Here is a 10048-nt window from a genome sequence, read left to right on the forward strand (position 1 = left end):
ACTTATTCCTGAAAATAAGATTGCAGAAGCTAAGGATTCCAGGTGAGGGGTTACAGCACATGGATAGAACACAAAAGTTAGAAAAGATGCACTTAAATGAGCAGGAGAGGCAGTTTCACATTACCCCTGTCATTCTTCCCCCAACACCCCACACCCCAGCATGGACAGGAAAACCCTCCTTTTGCGGGGAAGGAGCAAGGAAAACAAAGCAAGTGGATTTCCCCAGGTGGTTCCTTTGGCCCCAAGCTCAGGGCAGGCTGCCGCAGACTCTCCCTCTGGGCCCACCCCAGCACCATCAGATTCCAGGCAACTCCCCAGGAGGGAGGATCCCAGACCACCCAACACCAGGCTGGCCCACACAGTCCCAGGCTCCTGGCCAGCAGCCATAAACCCACATGCCAGACCCACCCCAGTGGTCTTTGGCCCTCAGCACCTGGTCCACTTCCACAGACCCAAATCTCAACCTTGCCTGGTGGACCATTTGGATTTCAGGTAAAAGTTCCATGTAACAATGGACTGTTATGCTGACTTCCTTTGCTAATATTTCTCTCAGAGACCCTAGAGGGAGGCATTGCTATGTCTGGGATTATATTTCTATATTCTGGGCTTCTCTGGTCATAAGACAGCTATAACAGCATTGTGATTTCATCCCAATTCTAATGCAATCACTTGTCCTATTTAAACAAACCCATGTTGAACTGTTGAGAAGAAAAATTGTTAGGTGGAACTTTTACCTGAAATCCAAGAGAAAGGAAATCTGTCTGGTAAATGAGGCTGGGCCACAGAGAGCAGTTTTCCTAAGTCATTTGCATTTTACTTCAGGGATTCTATCTCCTAAGTATACTATTTCTTGGAATATCTCTGTCAAATTAGTGTTTCTCCATCTTGGAAAAGAGCAAGGGAAAGAATAGAATGAGGAATTTGGTAGTATTTGTTCAAGAACCCACAGAATTTTTTATTTGAAATTTTATTTTAAAATGAAAGGAAAATAATTACTTGGGAATAATTTACTCCGCATTACGAACTGCCTTCATTTACTCTCTGCTCATCAGTTTCAGCTAACGATCATTTCTCTCTAAATTGAAGCCCAGTTGTGGTCCCTTCCTTCTCATCACTCTTGCTCTGAGTCATTGTTTTGATCTGTTTTTGGGTCCAAGGCTGATCTGTGTCCCAAGCTGACCCACGCTGGTTAATTTAAGTGAATCAGTGCTGTTGTGCTTATTGAAAACAATTCTTATTTCTTCTTTTCTCCTTGCTCAACATGCAAAGCTTCAATTCTCATGTCTTGATCTGCATTATTCTAGCTGTTTCCTGTGATCTCTGCAATGCTGCAGTGATAAGGCACATCTACATCACTGCATGTTCCCCTCTGGTAATGTCTTCTATGAAATGCTGCATGTCTTGATTGGGGAGAGTGGATAACTAAGTCCCTAGATGTGGGGAAAGGAAAATTACTTTGGATGCTACTTACAAAACTATCCAAAGTCTTTAGATACGATGCCCTCCATCTACCTGACCCTGACCCATTCTCTGAGTAGAGGCAAGAGAAGAAAATTAAGAAATGTTTTTGTTGTTGTAATTTGAGACCCATTTTTTATTTGGAACCCTCTTACTTAAGTGCACTTCTTATGTTGTTAAAGACTGACTCTACTTTTTCTTGTCTCCACTCCAGAAGCTCTGGAGAAATATGTGCTACCTTAAGACATCAGGTAATTCTATGCACATCACCTACTCTGGCCCCTGTGGTTGGCTGATGTTTGATATTTACCACTAAACTAAGGATAATATTAGTGATATTGAGAAAAAAGTGAAATCCTGAATCTAATCTAGGGATTGAGGTCAAATGAAAGGCAAACACATGACATTTAAGTCGGAGATGAATGACAACTATGGTCTCAATCAGAGTTTCAGAAAAGATTTTGTGTGACTCCTGACTCAGTCAAGGGAAAGCAATTTACGTTTCATGTCTGAGACAGAACGATCTGTCACTTAGAAATATTTGGGTCAGTAATATTGGTGGAGAATGAAATTATGATGAGAGCGTGAAAATGATCCCAAATAAACTGGATAACCAGAAAAATTCCAAGACCAGAAGTGTGTGTGTGTGTGCGTGTGTGTGTGTGTGTGTGTGTACTGCCACTCTGAGACTGGCAGATGATATGTAGCTTACAAATTGCATCTGGGTTAGAATCATTAGATTCTCTGCATCTTTACCATATGATGGAATTTTACTTACAAACATCTGGAATTGTTAGCAGGAACACATAAAGAAATATGGTTTCTTAGGGAAGTATATTGTGTTATGGAGAAAAGATAATTTAAACATATGCAAGCATGAAGAGAAAGAATAAATTGAAATACTGCATCTTTCAACAAAATGACTACAGATGTGCCTTTCAAAGGACTCTCTATTTAAACCTATCATTTAAAAAAATAATATACTTTTATAGATCTTTGGGCTCAAAAATACTGGTTGTTGCTATATTCAACCATTTTGTGATAAAAAAAATTAAAATCACATGTGTGTAAACATTGAAGCCGGTTATTGGTGGTACAGCTGTCTCTGCTCACCAGAAATCTCAGACTCAAATTCTTCCAAATCTATTTGTACTGAAAAAGGATGTCACACTTCAGTTCATTACATCCTTATAGTATGGCTAACAGAAGTTGTTGCCCATGACCTCTGAGCCATTGTCTAAGCAATCTTTATTGTATCCTAAAGCATCCCTTCTACAGAAAGACATAAACAAAAACCAGAAAACCCCTTGAGCTGCCTCCTTTTTCCTCTGGAAAGTGCTCGGCGGTCCCGCAGTTTTCTATTTGCACTCTACAGCCCGGGTGTTGCTAAGCAGCAAGTGCTTCTCTGCTCTGAGACCCGCTGTTTCAGGAGCTCCTTGCTTTAGAATTTTTGTTTCAAGATAAAGGGAATTAATAAGGTTATATTGGTCAAGCTCTTGTTTAAAATCTGTCCAATGTCCTTGGAATAGTGACTGTTTCAGTAACAGTACTTCATTTGTGTTAGGATCCTAACATGTTAGATTTCCAGTGTTACTCAATAATTAGCATCTCCACTTTCCCAGTTCACAGACGAAGACACCAAAGCTCAGAGAACCGAACTGAAATACTTAATTTGTGGGAAAATAAATTTCTTAGACTCTTCAGAACCCAAACTCCAAGTATAAACTATGCTGTCAGGAAAATTATCAGGAAAAGAGCTGCAGAGAGCAGATCAACGCTGGATAAAGGGCTCCCTTGGATGTAACAACAACAACAACCAAAAAAAAGCCCTTTCTTTTTTCTTGGTCTCAGATCAAGAAATGGACGAACATCAGAAATCCAGTAAAATGCACATAATACATAGGCATTTAAATTCATTGAAACTCAGAATACATAGGTTCTTTGAAGTTCATCTAAAAATACTGTTGATTAGGAATCACTATTCTAAATAATCTAGATCTCAAGAATATTTGAATATGTTCTGAACTAATCATTGCTTTGTCCTTGTTAATATTCATTATTTACTATGTTCTATAAGCTTTACATACAATGAGATATTCAATCCTCTTCAAAATCCTATAGATTGTTACTATTATAATCCTCATCTTACAAATATGGAAATTGAAACACTGAGACAGCAAGTAATTTGACTAAGATCACAGAGCCAATAACTGATAATATCAAGATAACAAGATTCTAATTTGCATGGTCTGGCTCCAGAGCTGGAAAATGATTTTAACTACTGCGTAATGTGATTGATCAAGCATTCACTTTTACTGACTATTTTAAGTTTTTCAAACCTTCTGAAGGAGGTTAACATTATTAGTTCCATTTTCTAGATGAGGAAACTGCAGTATATAGATGTGAAGTCCAATGTTGTTAAAGCTAGTATGTTACAGAACTGAGAAATGGACCCAGACCTTCTAACATAAGTGCAGTATTACTTTCTTTATAGCAGCACTGTCCAACAAGACTTTCTACATTAATGAAAGTGTCCAGTATGGCAGACAAACAAACAAAGGACCTGATTTTGTGTGAGCAATTGAAGCATGAACTCCAATAGTTAAAATAATATCAACTGAGCTATAACCATAAACATCATTATTCTAAGTAAATCAAAGACAAAATAAATCAAAGACTAAACAAAAAAAACACACATTTTTTTTAAATAGGATTAGGTTAAAAAGGGGTCAGACCTATTGATACATTTTCCAAACATAAGAGAAATAAAGTGATGTTCTTTCTTGATTGTATGTGCTCTATACATTTTTTTTCTTGGAATATTTTTCCCCCAAGTTAGATCTCAGGACACCCTAGGTGATATTTTCTTTTAGATTTATTGCTCAGGTCTACTCTCTCAGCATTCACAAGTCAGTCACTCAACATTGTGATTACCATTGTACAGATTTCTGAAAATTGGCCGTGTTATAGACAGAATGTTTGTGTCCCCATGTTCAACTGAAAGCTGAAACCCTAACCCTCAAGGTCCCAGTAGCTGGAGATGGAGCCTCCAAGGAAGTAATTAAGGTTAAATGAGTTCATAAGAGTAGGGACCTGATCTGCTAAGGTTACTGTCCTTATAAGGAGAGACAACAGAGGGAGCTCACTCTCTGTCTCTTCTCTCTCTCTCTCTCTCTCTCTCACACACACACACACACACACACACACACACACACACACACAAGCTCAGAGGAAAGATTATGTGAGGACAAAGCAGCCATCTCCTAGCCAGGAAAAGGATCCTCACCAGAAAAAGAACCCTATTGGAGTCTTGATCTTGTACTTTCCAGTATTTTGTTATGGCAGCAAGGTGGAATAAGATAGGTCCCTTTCTGGCATGGACAGAAAGCAGTCGACATGAACTCTCAAGGAACAGAGATCAGGGACCAGTCCTGTCCACTTGTCACTTCAGGAAGAGTAGAAGAAATGGACTGATTGTTGGGCAAGCCAACGTACAAAAAAATATCACCCACAACTCTGGAGCAGATTATCAGAAGTGGGCATTCAACTTGTATTAGAAGCCATTTTCTGAACTCACTAAGTTGAGAAAACTCCTTGTGAAGTAAGGCAAATTTGGAAGGCCTCTTGCCATTAGATGGTGACCAATATCCACCTCGACTCAATTATTTTTGCTTGAGCACTGACCCCAAGGCACCTTGCTGATTGGTACTGGGAGTGAAGTGACCTGTCCCCTTATCCTAAAATATGCTGATTGCAGCTTGTGAAGGAATTTATTTTAGGAACGTTTTCTTTTGTGTTTATGGGAGCAAACATTTGCATTTCCTGAGAATCCTGTTTTTCTTATACTTCCCCTTAAGCAAACAGGCTACTGACCCTTGCTCACAAAGAACTAACTTTTGCCTTTGCTATGCTAAAATCATTGCCTTGTATTTGAATGCTAAAGATCCCTTCCTTCGTCATATGATAAGCATCTAAGTCACCTACATCAATCACTATTGATAAAGATTATGCACGAGTCTTCCACCAATCTATGTTCTGGGAAATTTTTACATACCAAAGAAATTTGTCATCAGAAATCATTGTCTAAGGCAATTGCCACTTCTGTGCTGTACCCCATATACTTTTTAGCATAAATAAAGCTGACTTTCAGGTCAGTGCAGAGATGCCTGCCTGGTGATCAGAAAGGAACTCGAGGCTCTCTCCTCTCATCACTCCTTTTTGCCAACACTGTCCATCCTTCCAGGACCTCCAGAAAACCTGCTGCTCACAAACTTAATAAGCCTCTAGAAAAAGCTCAATGAGGACCAGCACCTGGTGAAGTAATTAGAGGCTCCAATAAGGGTCCAGGTCATTAGGGTGGACATGGCACATCTAGAGTGGAAAAGACTCACTACCTTGTGTCAATACTTGAACCCAGTTTAAACCAGACACAGGCCACCAATATCCCAAAAGAAATTAAGGAGAATAAGCAATGTTAATCCAATTCCACACATACTTATTGATACTTCCTCTGTACCAGGACAGCTCATAGCTACTGCAGTAATATATATATATGCACAGAGTATTTATTATTGGATCACAGAAGAGAAACAACTATGGTAGTTGTGGAGTAAGAAATTGAATGAAGAGATGCTCTTGAAGGAGGTGACATCAGAATTCAAAATGCAAAGGTATAAAGAGATAGCTACTATACCAGTCTGCTATGTTTGTTTCTCTTCTTAAGCTTATCTTCATATTGTCCTCTCTGCTTGACCTTTTTACTTTGTCCTCAGAAAAATTGATATCACTGAAGAATAAATCATAACATGGAGATAGGCAATATTTGTAGCTGGATATCTAGGTAAAAGATCGTGAAGAGATGCACGTGTCCTGCTAAGAAAGTTGGATGTTATCTTATTGGTAATGGACATCTTTAAAGACCATTCAGCAGAAGAGCTACATATTACATAGAGATGGTTCCAGTGAAAGTATGAAGAAGGTATTGGTTCAGTGATCTTTGTGGTTTCTGCAGAGACACCACATAAAAGGGTCTTTGGAAGAAGAATCTACGCCAAGTGCAAATACTAGAAAGTTTTAGATTTTTTCCATTATTGACCACCATATCATAAAAGGAGGATTTATCCTTCATGACTGTAGGCAAGCCACTTAAAGGCACTTTGGTTTGGTTTCTTTAACTTTAATTGTAGTAATGATACCTGCCTTACGTCAGTATTGCCATAGGGTTGTTGTAAAGTTAAAAGTATACATTACTTATATTACTTAACTTCTCTGTGACTCAGCTTCTTTACCTAAGAAACAGGAATCATAAAAGCACCTACTTCATAAAGCTGTGTTAAAAAATTACTTAAGTATATAAAATACTGAAATACTTCTAATATCCAAGGATATTTTTCCAAGAAGATATACAAATGGCCATCAAACATATGAAACTATGCTCAACCTACTAATGATCACAGAAAATGCAAATCAAAACACAATGAGACTCCTCTTACCTTCCAGAATGTTTATGGTAAAAAACAAAACAAACAAACAAACAAAAAAACACAGCAAGTGCTGACAGTTGACAAGGACTTAGAGAAATTGGAATCCTTGTGCATTGTGGGCAGGAATGTAAAATGGTTCACCACCTACAGAAAATAGTATAGAGGTCCCTCAAAAAGTCAAAAATAGAAATTCTATATGATCCATCAGTCTCACTTTAGGTTATATATCCAAAAGAATTTAAAACAAGATGTCAAAGAGACAGTTACACAACTATGTTTACTGCAACGTTATTCACAGTAGGCAAGAGGTAAAAAAACTTAAATATGCGTCGATTAATGAAAAGATAAAGAAAATGTGGCATATACATACAATGTGATGTAATATTATTCAGCCTTAAAAAAGGGAAATCCTGTCACATGCAACAACATGGATGAACCTGGAAGACACTGTGCTACGTGAAATAGGCCAGTTCCAGAAAGACAAATACTGCATTATTCCACTTGTATGAAGTATCTAAAATAATCAGACAAAAAGTTGAATGTGTGCCCGAGACCAGGGGCAGGGCATGTGGGACATTTTTGTTGGGTGAATGCTGAGTTCTAGTCATGCAGGATGGGTAGTGCGTGAGGGTGGGTGGTTTCTGGGCATCTCTTTCACAATGTGCATGTGGTTGGCAATATTGTACTATGCTTTTGGAAATTGTCAGAAAGGTGAATTTTGCGTTATGTGGGGGAGGGGGTTGCCACTCTTTAAAAAGTTGGGAGAAGTAAACTCTGTGGCAAAGACTGACACTTGATTATACCTAAATCTCCAGAGCCTAGCCTGAGATTTGGCAAGGAGCAAAGGTTTAAAACAAATGTTTCTTGGAGGAGGAAAGCCGAATGAATGCAAGAATGACCCGTGACCAAAATTTGAAATATATTCAGCCATTGGATATTTGCTGGGGATCTTTGCCTCTCAACCTCAGGCTTGGTGTCCATGGTGGTGATTAGAAGATTAATGATCAGCAGGGAGTATCCTTGTGATGGTCAAAATGATCAGAAGAGCCATTTTCAGATAAAGAGCTATGTGGGAAAGGTAGAAAATTCCAGACTTCCTGAATGCCCTTTTCCTCCAAGAAACTTTGTCTAAACTGTCCTACTTTTTCAGCTGTTGTTGTCAGCAGTTCTTGCTTCCTCAATTCTTCATTTTTATTATCTTGGTTTTCCGAAAACTGATGTTTCCCTATACTGAGATAATTTCTTTTCCTATTACACATTTGAGTTTAATTCTTGAATTATAAAGTGATTCTGAATATAGGTCACTTCTCTCACGTACTGCAGAAGCTATAAGGATCTGAAGCAAGAGCAGACAGAAGCTGAGTCATGCAAGGCTGGCCTCCTCAGTGCAGGAAGGTCTTCCCAGAAAGTTCATCCAGTGCCCTTGGACCAGGAGTCCAGGGAGCTGTCTGTCCTCTTCTTGGTCCAATCTAAAGGGGTAGCAAGAGACAAAACATATTTATTCATTCAAAAAAGGCAAAGCAAGCCTCAGCATCAGACACTCAAGTACTAAGACAGGTCAGAGAGACAGAAAAATCAATGATTAATTCCAGAGGGAGAAGCATAGAATCCCATACAGGCTGCAGGATAACAGAAGAGTTGCCACTATCTCAGCTAAGAATGGCTGAAATTGCTTAGTAAATGCTTTCCATGAAAGAACCAATCTATAAAGATGAGCATGTGTTAGCAAGGCTGAAGGGACACGGAGTTGACTGGGGACCAGGGAAGGAAACAAGAACATTAGAGGTGGGGGCAGCAGCTCACTAGTATCATTGTGCTCCGGGAGAATTGCTGCATCTGGAGAAGAGTCCAGGTGGAAAGGCTGCAGGAGATGATAGAAGAAGTTCCAGGCTTAATGCAAAAATAAGACCAAGAAGGTGCTCATGTGCTTTCTGCTAAATTTGAAACTTCTCTTGAAGATTATGGGGAATGAAGTGCCACAAAGTGACTGGCTCTTCAGAAAGACAACTTAGCAACTGTGTGCATGGTGGATTAGAGAGAATGAGGTAGAAATGGGGAAGCTAGTTACATGGCCATTGTTACTCTTCAGGAGACACGTTATTAAAGTTTGAACTGGGAAAAAGGTAGCAGGAATGAAGAAGGCAGAAAAGATACAGAAGCCTTTTGCTAGGGAGGTGGTAAAAGGATGCATTTAAGATCATACACTCTCAAATTAGCCTGAACTAACCACCTATGCATTTTCTCGAAATGTAACTTAATCACTCTTTTTTAAATAATTTTATTTAATTTTGTAATGATTATTATTCAAAGCATAAAGGGAAAAATATCTACCCATAAAATACTATCATCCCAAAATAACACACCACTAACATATCCCTGTGTATTTTTTGTACCTTATATGTTTCTTTTTTACAACTCAACAATGCTTTATTCATTTGTTCTATAGCCCACTGAAAACGAGAATCATATATTTTAAGAGATTTCAAAACGACAGCTAATTTAATGAAAACTTAAACAAGAACCATATATGACTGACAATTGTTTTGTTATATGGGTTGTTTTTTTTAATTTTTTAAAATATTTATTTTTTTAATTTTTTTATTTTTATTTATTTATTTTTTTAAATATTTTATTGTCAAATTGATTTCCATACAACACCCAGTACTCTTCCCCACAAATGCCCTCCTCCATCACCACCACCTCTTTTCCCTCCTCCCCCTTTCCCTTCAACCCTCAGTTCATTTTCAGCATTCAATAGTCTCTCAAGTTTTGCATCCCTCTCTCTCCCCAACTGTCCTTCCCTCTTACCCTCCCCCTGGTCCTCCATTAGGTTTCTCCTGTTTTCCTGTTAGACCTATGAGTGCAAACATATGGTATCTGTCCTTCTCTGCCTGAGTTATTTCACTTAGCATGACACCCTCAAGGTCCACCCACTTTCCTACAAATGGCCATATTTCATTCTTTCTCATTTGAGAGACAGAGACAGATCATGAGTAGGGAAGGGGCAGAGAGAGGGACACACAGAATCAGAAGCAGGCTCCAGGCTCTGAGCTGTCAGCACAGAGCTCGAACCCACAAACTGTGAGATCATGACCTGAGCTGAAGTT

Source organism: Suricata suricatta, chromosome 15 (assembly GCF_006229205.1).
Source record: "Suricata suricatta isolate VVHF042 chromosome 15, meerkat_22Aug2017_6uvM2_HiC, whole genome shotgun sequence".
Taxonomy (NCBI): Eukaryota; Metazoa; Chordata; class Mammalia; order Carnivora; family Herpestidae; genus Suricata; species Suricata suricatta.